The sequence below is a fragment of the Ovis aries genome, chromosome 3 (genome assembly GCF_016772045.2).
Source record: "Ovis aries strain OAR_USU_Benz2616 breed Rambouillet chromosome 3, ARS-UI_Ramb_v3.0, whole genome shotgun sequence".
Taxonomy (NCBI): Eukaryota; Metazoa; Chordata; class Mammalia; order Artiodactyla; family Bovidae; genus Ovis; species Ovis aries.
The window spans coordinates 57,619,504-57,632,800 of NC_056056.1; the positions used below are offsets into that span (position 1 = coordinate 57,619,504).

The following is a 13,297-nucleotide window of genomic DNA, read 5'->3' on the forward strand; positions in this document are numbered from 1 at the left end:
TTCTGTTTTTTGTTTTGGTTTTTTCTTTTTTTTTGGCTGAAAGACATATGGGATCCTAGCTTCTCCGCCAGGGATCAAACCAGCATGCCCTGGAAAGTGAAGTGTCAACCACTGGGCCACCAGAGAAGTCTTGCATTATTTTCTTTAATCTTCACACAACCCACATGAGTAAGGATCCATATTATCATTCCCATTTCATGGATGAGAAAACAGCCTTTGATAAGTGAAGGAGGCCACTGAAGATCACACCGTGAGTTAAATTGCAAAGCACTGAGTTGAGAAGATACCTAAGGCCCCGTTCTTAGCTATTCCTGGCGCCATATTGCAAAGAGGCCCTGGACGGCTGTGAAGTGGAGGCTCCAGTGGAAAATCTCAAGATTTCTGTCTAAAACACAGAAGTCTCCTGTCTTCAGGATTGGGGTTGACTAGTTTCCCAGAGGTTAGAAACTGGGGGCCTTGGAGACGCTGCTTAGCAGAGGCCCTGGGGGCCACCAGGGGGCAGCAGAGGCCTGCATTGGCTGGGGCGGCCCTGTCCCCAGTTGACTGCAGGCTTGGGGCAGCTGTCCTGACTCAAAGCCTGAACTGCTGGTGGCCAAGAATAGCCAGGGGCTATAGTTCACGTGGGTACTCCTTCCCGGGGTTTCGAAAGCCCCTCACGTCATCCCTATCATTTCACAATCATCCTCCCAGAGCACTTTTTCCATCTTTCACAAAACAGGTCCTATCTTGGCTGGTGAGGAGACAGCTCAGGGACACATACTTCCTGCAGACAGCATGTGAGATGCTGGCCTGGGCACTGGGATTAAGAAAAAACAAACAAACCACCAAACAGGTCTTACTCCCAAGCAACTTTGTCACAGAAGTAAATAACCAAGGTACACTGTGTAAACTACAATAATATATACAGGTGTGAGATTTAGTGGCAGGACAAAGTGGGAGAAAGAGGGGCAGAATTATGTCTTAGGGACTTGGACAGAATTAGTATTTTAGGGACTTAGCTTAGAAGTGACCCGAAGGAGTGTGTCTGTATGCAGGAGTCATTTGTTCTGTGACCTGAAGCAAAGAGGCTGAAAAATCTGGCCTAGAAGGGTAAAGGGCCCCTGTTTGAAAAGTATTAGATACTGTGAGAATGGGCTTCCCCAGTGGATCAGTGATAAAGAATCTTCCTGCAAGCAAGAGATGTGGGTTTGATTCCTGCATTGGGAAGGTCACTTGGAGATGGAAATGGCAGCCCATTCCAGTATTCTTGCCTGGGAAATCCCATGGACAGAGAAGCCTGGCGGGCCACAGTCGCTGGGTTTGCAAAAGAGTCGAACTCGACTTAGTGACTAAACAACAATGAAAATGTCAAGTGTTCTAGAAATCATAAAGTTTGCATCTCATAAAACTTGCATCAGGGTGTGTGTTGGGACAGTTGAAGCAGACATAACCTGAGCTCAGTAAGCTGGTAAGGGAGGGTGGAGGAGGGTAGTTGGGAGGTGATTATAGGGTCAAGTGTCAAGGTCAATGGGCTCCAGTAAATCTAATGGAGAGGAGACCCAGCCTCATCTCCCACTTCTTACAATGGCGGTCACAGTCCTTCATCCCCAGGGATGGCAGGACAGCTTGGATCAGTTCAGTTCAGTCACTCAGTTGTGTCCAACTTTTTGTGACCCCGTGGGCTGCAGCATGCCAGGCTTCCCTGTCCATCACCAGCTCCTAGAGTTTGCTCAAATTTATGTCCATCGAGTTGGTGATGCAGATGCTCCCTTTCCTAAGCCAGGGACTCGGGCTCTCAGGATTATCCCAGTGAGGATTATCTCAGTGGGATTCCAGGTCTCCACCCAGCCAAACCCCCTCCCTTACAAAAGTCTGAAATGGGCTTGTCTGGGTAATTCTGACAACCTGGACTCTTGGCTGATAGCCTGCATGGTCCCTGAAGCTCTGTCCTCTCCCAAGAAGGTCGCGGAATGGAGTGGGCTTGATGGGGGCCCTAGAGATGCTGTCACAGGTCCGTCTGCCCCCTGCAGTCCAGCAGGCTGCTGTGGCACGCTCTCCAAGGCACTGTGGACACAGGTGTGCTATACCCTGGCCATGAGAATGCCTGGGTCATGTGGGGCTCCCTTCCGGTCGTTCACTTTATTCCCAGATAACCTTTTTTCTGGGCCAGCTAAGCCCAGATGGTGCTTTTAGGCAATGGTCCTCAGCACGGCCAAGGGCAGTGGGCGAGGGGAAGGGCACCGGGATCTGGGGGCTCAGTGTGTGTGGCTCCACCTAGGATGCCCAGAGGCTAGTGTTCAGGTAACCAAGCCTTTCTGGTTGAATAAGGGCCACCCTCAATACATTAAAAATTTTAGGCTTTTGGAGTTAGAAATCATTCTAAAATATAATCTCATCAATAAGCCTTTAATGAATTCTTAATATGGATCAGTCTTTCTACCTCTTTATTGACTTTTTTTTTGGCTGCACAGTTTATAGGATCTTAGTTCCTTGATTAGGGATTGAACCCGGGCACGCGACAGTGGAAGCGCAGAGTCCCAGCTACTAGACAGCCGGGAAATCCCCTGTATTGTCTTCTCTGGGACGTCTGTCGTTCAGTCTCTCAGTCCTGTCCGACTCTTTGCAGCCCCACAGACTGCAGCACACCAGGCTGCCCTGTTCTTCACTATCTCCTGGAGTTTGCTTAAACTCATGTCCTTTGAGTTGGTGATGCCATCCAACCATCTCATCCCCTGTCCTCGCCTTCTCCTCCTGCCCTCAATCTTTTCCAGCATCTAGGACATTAATGGATTCCTATTCCACCAGTTTTCTAGGACTAGAAATTTAAGAAGCGGGACATGGGAACTTCCATGGAGGTCTGGTGGAAAGGCTCTGCACTTCCACTGCAGAGGGTGTGGGGTTAATCCCTGCTCAGGGAACTAAGATCCCACATGTACGCAGCCAAAAGATAAATGAATAGATATAAAAGTGGGAGGTGGGGCTGAATGACAGTTTACGGCATTAGCGTGTCACGTTTTGACCACATGTTATCTCACTTGTTTCTTGTAACAACACTGGGAATGTTATCACCATAGACATTTTCACTGGACTAAGGAAGAAACTGACGCTCTGACTGAGGCTTACCCCATGTGGCTAGTGAGTGGTGAACGGGGCTTCCATCGGGTTCTCTGGCGTTTAGCCCCCGGCCTCCCTCTGCTTTCTGGGGCTTCTGTGGTGTCAGAAACACCTGGGCAGCTTCGACTTTGTGTTTTGCAACAAAACCGAACTGCTTTCATGGCCCTTTTTTCCCACCCTGAGGGCCAACCTCCAAATAACTCCAAGACATTGAAGAGAAAGAGAGAGACCTTCGAGTCATGCGTGGGTCTCGGACAAAGGCCTATTTAAATGCATTCATAGGTCTGTTCTCCATGTAAGTCTCTTCTTAGCGAGGAAAGGAGGCGGTGGGAGAGGGAGTAGCATTGAAATACATACATTACCGTGTGTAAAGCTGTAGACTGTAGCCCCCCAGGCTCCTCTGTCCATGGATTTCCCAGGCAAGAATATTGGAGTGGCTGGCTATTCCCTCCTCCAAGGGATCTTCCTGACCCAGGTCTCGAACCTGGGTCTTCTACATTGCGGGCAGATTCTTTACCGTCTGAGCTACCAGGGAGGCCCGTAATATAGCTAACGGGAAGTTGTTGCATCTGGTGTTCTGTGACAGCCTGGAAGAGCGGAATGGGGGAGATGGGAGGGCGGTTCAAGAGGGAGAGAAATCATGTATACCTATGGCTGATTCGTGTTGATCTGTGGCAGAAAACAATATAACATTGTAAAGCAATTATCCTCCAGTTAAAAATGTGTGTGTGTGTTCAGTTGCCTCAGTCATGTCTGACTCTTTGTGACCCAGTGGGCTGTAGCCCGCCAGGCTCCTCTGTCCATGGGATTCTCCAGGCTAGAATACTGGAGTGGCTTGCCATGCCCTTCTCCAGACTATTTTCCTGACCCAGCGATCGAACCCACATCTCCTGGATCTCTTGCTCTGCAGGTGGATTCTTAACCATTGAGCCACTGGGGAAGCCCCCAATTAAAAATAAATTTTGAAAATGCATTCAATCAGTAACTCTTTGTTTGATCCCCATGTGCTCAGCATGGGGCAATGGAGTGACCCACCAGCGTGTCCTCATGCCTGTGTGTAAAGCCCCCCAAGGGCAGGCCCTGGGACTGTCTATGGAGGACCAAGTCACACCTGAGCTCTTGCAGGCTGCCTCGGCGTCCCCCTAGGGTGCCCCTTGTCAGTGGCAGAGGTGGGCAGGTGGGCAGTGAACTGTCTGCCAACACCGCCAGGTGGTTGAAGAGCTCAGAGACGGACTCTTGAGAACCTATTCGTGGAGGAGGGGCAGAGTGGGGTCAAAGTAGGGGGCTGTGTCACTGAGGAGGTGACATTCGAGCTGCCCTCTGAAGGATGATATAAAGTCACCAGGAGGAGTGAGAGCTCTCTTGGCAGGAGAAGTATGTGAACAAAGCTCAAAGACTTGGGAGTGTAAAGCACAGAAGGGTGGTATGGGGATGAAGGTACATGTGTGTGAGAGACAAGGGGGGAGGAGACATAGGCTGAGAAAGAGGCTTTATGTAAGTTTCCCAAACAGTCTTTGGCCTCTGACTTCCCCCTTGAGCCCCTGCCTGGGGGCTCTCGGCCCAGCCCTGACCTGTATGGGCCTCTGCCTACTCCCCACAGGCTCAGAGCTTCTGCACTTGAGCCCCACGAGGGCTTCCCTGTTCCCCCAGCAGCCCCTGCCTTGACTTTGTTCTTCCTAAGCCTGTCCTAAGCTTGGCTTCCATCACGACACTCGATCCCATCCCATGGCTGGCAGTGGGGCGCGGCCCTCACAGCAGCTGCAGGGATGGTTGACTCCAGATGGAAAGTGTTTAGAGAATTCTGACGTGACATCATGCTGTCAGGACATCGTGCTGACGGTCAGTAACCGATCTGGGAGTGGCCAGGTGGACTCGTCGCCAGCTTTGCCCCTTGCCCAGGGCTGGCTTGGGTCAAGGAGTTTGGCCGGATTGGCGGGGGTGGGGTGGGGGGGGGGGGGGAGTGATTGGTGGCACAGGGTGGGGCCTTCTATGGGTCTAGGACTCACCAGCAGCAGCCCAGAGGCCAACGGATGTCCATCTTCTTTCTATGAACTGAGCCCAGCAGAGGCCCTGCAACCCACGTCCAGCACTGTGGGCAAGGCCCAGTTTGGCTCCTCTCTCGCGGCTCTTCTACCTTCCCTGGGGCCTCGGCCACCTCTCCTCCCACCAGGCCAGACCGCCACCCCTAAAAGGCCACTAACACTCTGCCTGTGGCTTCTCTGGGCTCAGCTCTGCTAGCCCCGCCAAGCCTGCTGAGCCAGGTGATGACTGGGGGCTGCCCTGGCTGCTGGGCCGTAGAGTGAAAGGGGAGTCCCGCCACAGCTGACATCTGCACCCGGGCCAGGACCCAGGGCTTGTCTTCAAGGCACCATCTGTTGCCTGTGAGGGCTGAGCAGGGACAGGAGGCTGGCACCAGGGCTCAGAGGGCAGGGCTGGGAGCGGGGAGGTCACGGTGGTTTGCGAGTGGTTTGCTGCCCTTGGGGAGACAGCACCCTTGCTGCCCTCTCGTCTTCTGCCACCCTCACTCACTTGTGCAGAGTTCAGACCTGGAGCTGGAGAGTAAGAGTTAGAAGTGGCCAGCCCCACCCCCGGCTCAGGCTGGCTTCAGCTTCCCTGACATCAAGAGCATTTCCTTCTGGAGAAGCCAGAGGGCATAGCCAGATGGGCTCTAGCCCAGGCAAGCCTCCAGTGCTGGGCATCACAGCAGTCACCGCAGAATCATGAGACAGGAGCTGGACACTGGGCATGGGGCCACAGGATGGCCTGCCTGGGGTTGGTGCCCTGGCTGGCTCTCTGCACCTCCCCGGAGCAGACTGGTCTGATCACAGAGCTGGACATGATGGGAGACACCTCGGAGTGGGAACAAGCCCCCGGCTGGTCATGACCCTCAGGACAGGATGGTGTTCACAGGAACTGGGCAGCAAGAGAGCCATCTGGGCTCTTGGCTCCCTGCTGTCACCATCTGCCACTTTGCAAGGGGCCAGTGGGTTTGTGGGGCTTCCCAGGTGGCTCAGCAATAAAGAATCTGCCTGCTGATGCAAGAGACACAGGTTCAATCCCTGGGTCGGGAATATCCCCTGGGGAAGGGTATGGCAACCCACTCCAGTATTCTTGCCTAGAGAATCCCATGGACAGAGGAGCCTGGCAGGCTACGGTCCATGGGGTCGCAAAGAGTTGGACACGATTGATTGTGCATGCACACACACACACACACACACACACACACACTGGATTGGAGAGAAGAGAGGAAAGGAAGGTGAGGGGGTCTGAAGATCAGGAGGGAAACAGAGAAGGAAGAGAGGACAGTAGAGGGAAGAGGAGAGAGAGGGGGCAGAGAGGTGAGAGAAAGGGCGACAGGTTACAGAGACCTCAGCACAACAGAGGCTTAAACAAGAGGGTGGTTTCTCCCATATACAGCTGTAGGTAGGGGGTCCAGGGCTAAAGCTGGAACCCAGGTTCGCATTCTTTTCCACCATTCCTAACAGTTCCCAGCTGCAGCATGGAGGAAGGGGTGGGGGGAGGGCATGCCCAAGAGAGACCCAAGAAGGTGTTGCACACATGACTTCTCCTGCCAGCTCCCTGCATCTAGATCTTGCAGTTGCATCTAGCTGCAAGGGAGGCTGGGAAATGTAGTTGTTCTGAGCATCCCTGTGTCCATATTAGAAAGAATGAGAAACAAGGAGACTGGCTATTGGGACAGGAAAATAAAGAGGAAGGGAAACTCTTGGAAGGAGGAGCGGACAGGACAGGAAGGGAAAGAGGGTTAAAACCCTTCGGGGCAGCTTGTACTCATGGCCAGACCTGACCTCCCAGCACACCTGGCTCCCTCCCAGGATGACTGGGTCTAAGGATCTGCCTTAGGCAAGTTCCTTGGGGGTCAGGAGTCCTCTCTCTTCTCAAAGACTGATTAGCCTGCTTCTGGGGCCCAGACTGGAAGTGGGCTATAGATACTTTGGTGAGGTCTCTGGAGAAGGCCTGCATCTAAAACCAGGAAAGAAAATCAAGTGCAGGGTTTTATCAACTCTCCCACTTAGTCAAGAAGAGGCTCCGCAGTGTACCTGGAGGTTGTGAAGATGGGTGTGACATCATACTAAGCCAGGATGTAAGGAAGGAACTTGTCCAGTTTCCCTCAAGGTACATGAAGGTACATAAAATACGGGACCATCTCACATGTCAGCTAGGTTGCTTTAGGCCATCAGTAACAATACACCCAATCAGAATGTTCGGTAAAAGCATTTGATATCTTCCAAAATGAGAAGTCCAGAGGAGGGCAGCTCCAGGATTGGTTAACTCGACAGCTGTGTGATATCTGGGCTCTGATTCCATTTTTCAGATATTCTCATAGCTTTTCTGTTTGGTTATAAGATGGCAGCTGGACCTCTAAGCATTATATCCTAAAATTGCTTTCAAAGGAAGTATTTTCCTCATCAGTGTCATTTTAACTGAGAGGATAACCTTTCCCAGAAATACTCCATCAGATTTCCCCTTCTCTTGGCTAGACTTGTTATTGTTCAGTTGCTCAGTTGTGTCTGACCCTTTGCGACCCCCTGGACTACAGCATGCCAGGCTTCCCTGTCCTTCACTATCTCCTGGAGTTTGCTCAGATTCACATCCATTGAGTCAGGGGTGCCATCCAGCCATCTCATCCTCTGCCTCCCTCTCCTCCTTTTGCCTTTGATCTTTCCCAGCATCAGGGTCTTTTCCAATGAGTTGGCTCTTTGCATCAGGTGGCCAAAGTATTGGAGTTTCAGCTTCATCATCAGGCCTTCCAATGAATATTCAGAGTTGATTTCCTTTAGGATGAACTGATTTGTTCTTCTTGCACTCCAGGGACTCTCAAGAGTCTTCTCCAGCACCACAATTCAAATTTGGCTAGACTGAGTTACATCTGTGTCCCCCAATGACATTCTGGCAAGGGAGAATGGCATTACCCATTCCCATGGGAGGGTTGGTTTAGGCCATTCCTGATTCATTATCTGGGGCCCACCTTCTCTGAGCAACCAGATTCTGAATAGATGAATTTCTTTTATCAAAGAAATAGGCCCCCATGTTATAGGGAGCCATGGCTGTTGGTTAGGCTTAGGGCAAACATTACTAATTACTTATAGATCTCCTTTTCTGACCATTATTACCAGTCAAAGTTGGCACAGGAGATAAAGTATGTGTCCTCTTGGCCTTAGATAATGTGACATAAAGAAACAATTATACACGGGTGCCTTTAGTGACCCAGTCATCTTATTGCCTCACATGGTATCTTTTAAAAATTAAAAAAAATTTTATTGGGGCACAATTGCTTTACTGTGTTGTGTTAGCTTCTGTTGTACAACAGAGTGAGTCAGCTACATGTATACACATATCCCTTCCTCCTGAGTCTCCCTCCCACCCGCCCTCACATGACATCTTTAAATATGTCTACAAATTCTTTGGCAATCTTTCCTTCAAAGGTGGAAGCATATTCTCCTCCCCTTGAGTGGGGGATTGGACTTAGTGATTCATTTCTAATGAATAGAAAATGACAGGAGTGATGGGGTGTGAATTGTGAGACTAGGTATGAAAGACAGCGGAGCTTTCTCCTTGCTCTCTCTTGGATCACTTTCTCTGGGGAGGCCAGCCACCAGGCCATGAAGGCACTCCAGCAGCCCTACAAAGAAGTCCTCAAGGGGGAGGAACTCAACACTCTACAGTCAGCTGAGTGAAGAAGCCACTCTGGAAGTGGGTTTTCCAGCCCCAGGCAAGTCTTCAGATAAATGCAGTCCCAGCCAACACCTTGACTGCAACCTTATGAGAAAGCCCCAAGCCAGAAACCCCCAGTTAAGCCACTCTCAAATTGCTGACTTTCTCACAGAAACCATGAGATAATAAATGTTTCTTGTTTGAAACCACCAAGTGAAAGTGATAGTCGCTCGGTCACGTCTGACTCTTTGCCATCCCATGGACTGTAGCCCGCCAGGCTCCTCTGTCCATGGAATACTGCAGGCAAGAATACTGAAGTGAGTAGTCATGCCCTTCTCCAGGGTATCTTTCCAACCCAAGGATCAGACCTGGTCTCCTGCATTGTGGGCAGACTCTTTGCCATCTGAGCCACAAGGGAAGCCACCAAGTTTGGAGTAATTTGTTGTGCAGCCAGAGCTGGGACTAGGGTAAAGCAAGTGAGGAACCCAGCCCTGGAAATGAATGCCTCCTTAACTCTGTGCCCTGGCTTCCTCATTTGCCTCACTTTAGTCCCAGTTCTGTGTGTGTGTTTAGTTGCTAAGTCGTCCCTGACTGTTGGCAACCCCATGGACTGTAGCCTGCCAGGCTTCTCGGTCCATGGGATTTCCCAGGCAAGAATGCTGGAGTGGGTTGCCAGAGAATCTTCCCAATCCAGGGTTTGAACCCTCATCTCCTGCATTAGCAGGCAGACTGTTTGCAGCTGAGTCACTATATCTAGCAGGACGTGAAGTTTCATGCTCCTTTTACCCACCTAACATTTTCCAGCCTGTACTTGGAGGTCCTTGGGGTTCCAAAGAAGCTTGCTCCTTCTCCAGCTCCAAAGTGGAGCATGTGACTAAGTACATCAGCCCATTCCAGTACCCTTAGGTCATAGTGAAGGGATCAGTTGTAGTACATGACCCCATTCTGTCCAATCAGAGTAGATGTCAAGCCTTTTGCTAGGGATACTGAGACAGATACAATTCCATGCTTGTGATTGAACGAGGTAAATGCAGGGGGACTTCTGATAGCCTTTGGGAGTCCTCTGAGGGGAGTCAGTTTGGGGATAAAGCTGTTAGCAGGATACAGAGAAACTGGGTCCTTGGTAATATTGTTCATTGCTAGATTAACACCTACCTAAAGCCAGCCTCTTCTCTAGACTTTTTAGCCCAGGGAGCTAAGAATTTCCCTTTAAAACTTTTAAACCCAGTTTGAGTCTGGTTTTCTGTTACAGGCAGAGGAAAGCCCAAATGTGATGTTAAACACACAGAGGCGACCCCACATGGGTTACTCACACAGACGCTGCCAAAGGTCCTGCTGTTTCACACTGTGCAGAGTAAGTATCCAGATGTTCCACCGAAGTGTTGTTTCAGCCAGATGTTGACTATATTGTAGATCCAAGGTTAAGCTGGTTTAATGCTTAAAAGCAAACACCCCTGTCCCCCTGCTCCCCCATCTGGTGCCTTCCCACTTCTAGTCCCTTCTAGGTAGTCATGTCCTACCCAAATCCTCAGGCAGGTGGTGTGATTTGTATCATGTAATACCACCTACCCCACCTGTCTCCTTCCTCTACAGTTATGTGGACCAGGAATTGGTATCTAGCCCACAGAGCCAGTCTATAAGCTGGGCAACAACTCACATGTGGCTGGCAGGAAGAGATGAGCTTGAATATTTCCTTTGTCTCTCTGAACTGAGACGTCCTGAAGAAGGAAGCGGTTACAGGCAGTGACAGGGCCACAGGAGAATGTTGAGCAAGCAAAAGTTATGCAGAAGAGAGAGGGGGAGTGAGCCCCTGAAAAATGGGTGGAGAACAATTAGTCAGGATAGGTTAGGTTCTGCTGTGGAAACAAACATCCCCCCTGATCTCAGTGGCTTAGCCCGATAAGAGTTTATTCCTGACTCCACATGACTTACCTGTCACCTGTGAGCAGGAAAGACTCTGTATGCTGTGGCCACATGAGAACTCAGAGCAACAGAGACTCCCTTTTGACCCAGGCTTCCACAATCGCAGAGGTAGGGGAAGGGAATTCAGCCAGTTTCACGTCAGCTGTTAAAACTTCTGTCCAGAGGTGGCACAGCCCCTTCTGCTTACAATTCACTGGTTAAAGCAAGCCTCATGGCTGTGCCTAATTTGAATATTTGTGACCAGCTTTATTGATTCCACAGAGAGGGAAGCTGGTCCCCAGGGCAGCCTCAGACCCCACAGGTCCAGATTTCATGAGGCCCTGCCATGCTGTGGTTTGTACTCACACAAGATCCCCACCACCCTTATTATCCCACTCCTGTCCTGCAGTGCCCATCATCTCCACACACACATTTGCTTATTTCTTGCAACTTGGGGTCTCCCTTGGTGACTTCCCTGGTGGTCCAGTGGCCAAGATTCCACGCTTACAATGCAAGTGGCCAGGGGTCCATCCCTGGTCAGAGAACTAGATCCCACATGTGTATATGTGTTCAGTCACTCAGTTGTGTCTGACCCTTTGGACTGTAGCCCACCAGGCTCCTCTGTCTGTGGGATTTTTCAGGCAAGAATACTGGAGTGAGTGGCCATTTCCTCCTTCAGGGTATCTTCCTGACCCAGTGATAGAATCTGTGTCTCCTGCATTGCAGGCAGATTCTTTACCTGCTGAGCCATCAGGGAAGCCCCATATACTGCAGCTAAAGTTTCCTCTGGCCACAGTTAAAGATCCCATATGCTGCAATGAATATCAAAGATCCTGAGCGCTACAACTAAGACCCAGGGCAGCCAAATAAATAAATATTAAAAAAAAAAATCTCCCTCTAGGGACACTAAGGACTTATTTCCTTTGAATGCTCCTTTCCTTTGGGGACTCCCTTTCTCAAAAGTCTAAAGCCAGGAACTCACTAATAGTCCAGTGGTTAAGGCCCCATGTGCTCTCACTGCTGAGGGCCCAGCTTCAATCTCCAGTCAGGGAACTAAGATCCCACGAGACATGTGGTGTGGCCAAAGACAAACTAACAAAAGAAACCTAAACCCAGCACAAATCATCTTTGTGTCTCTGACTGTAGCACAGTGAGGATCTATAGGCCCTCCTGCTTTGGGAATGTCAGGGAAGGATTCAGAGAACCTCCATTTGCACATGAAGACTAGGACCCTCTGGTAGGAATGCTCCACATCTATGACGTTTTCTAGTGCTTATTTGCCAAGCACTGTGCTAAGAACTTTGCCTGAATTGTCTCATTTAAAATACTTTTTGACCTCACTTTGCAGGTGAATAAACTATGGCATAAAACTATGGCAACTCCCTTGAGGTATGTTTTTCTTGTCTATGTTCCTCATACTATAGTATGCATCCAAGAAAGATGGTGAAGAGGGCTTTGAGGCTGATGGGCAGCCTGGGGGACTGAGGTTCATTTTTGAGGAGAGGATAGAGGGTATGTGTGGGTGGGTATGTGTATGTGGGGTGGGATAGAGTGTATGTGGGGTGAAGCTGCCTCAGGTGGGTAGAAAGCTTACCTCCAAGAAGAAGAGACATACTTAATGGGGTAGGGGTTGATATCTTTCAGATGCCCTTGGGCCCAAACTCAAGTTCTTCTTGGAGAAGATTGAGAAACTGAAAAAAGCTGTCTTTGACTGAGTACCTATAGTGACCAAATTGTGGTCTCTAATCACCTTTTTGCTGCTTTCCCAGTGGCTCAGCAGTACAGAATCTGTGTGCAATGCAGGAGATCCAGGTTTGATCCCTGGGTCAGGAAGATCCCCTGGAAGAGGGCATGGCAACCCATTCCAGTATTCTTGCCTAGAGAATCCCCACGGACAGAGGAGCCTGGTGGCTACAGTCCGTAGGATCGCCAAGAGTCTGACAAGACTTCAGAGACTGAGAACATATGCAAGCATCTCTTCTCACTGAAAGGAATCCAGTCTTCTTGGAGAACTGGCTGTTTCCAGGTACAGAGCAACAATTATACAAGATAAATGCAGAGCATCTTTTATCAGAAGTTAAGAAAGCTGCCAAACCTCACTGGGCTCATGTCAAAAGGGCTCAGATGCCAACCTGAAGGAGCATCAGATACAAAACCAACCAAATAAAAACCTTGCAATGAATTGAAACACATCAAATATTTTTTAAATCCACAAATTCAAAATGATAATAATAAAAGACATTTGGAGGATGCTTAGAGAAAAATAACTCACTATTCTAAGAACTGATAAATAAAGGGAAAAGAAGTTTTTTAAAAGCTACCTGTGGGGCCTCTCAATGATACAGTAAAGTTGAGGGTTAGTTGGAGGGTTTCTCATGTACTCCCCAAACTCTCCCTCTCACTTTTTCCAGGTCTGAATTTCTACCATTAGAGACTCATTTCTTTCAGGTTAGAAATGTCCTTAATTTGAGTCAAGGTACACTTGGGAAAGATTTGTTAACTACGTCCCACACAGATTGTGGTAGAGGGAAAGTGGAGAGTCCTGTGTTCCTGGGGTCTGGACAGGTAGGGGTCCAGCCAGAGAAGAAGGGCTGGAGGGGAAAGATCATGGCACCGTTATGGAGGTGAG

At 49.8% G+C, this 13,297-nt stretch overlaps 1 long non-coding RNA gene across 1 annotated transcript; it reads left to right on the plus strand.

Annotated features, from left to right (window-relative positions):
* The first annotated feature begins 4,829 nt into the window (after positions 1–4,829).
* On the plus strand, positions 4,830–12,929 carry LOC114113594 (uncharacterized). The gene is made up of 4 exons (XR_003588501.3): positions 4,830–4,932; positions 10,019–10,120; positions 12,017–12,057; positions 12,438–12,929. It is a non-coding gene; the product is annotated as an uncharacterized LOC114113594 (long non-coding RNA).
* The last annotated feature ends 368 nt before the right edge of the window (positions 12,930–13,297 follow it).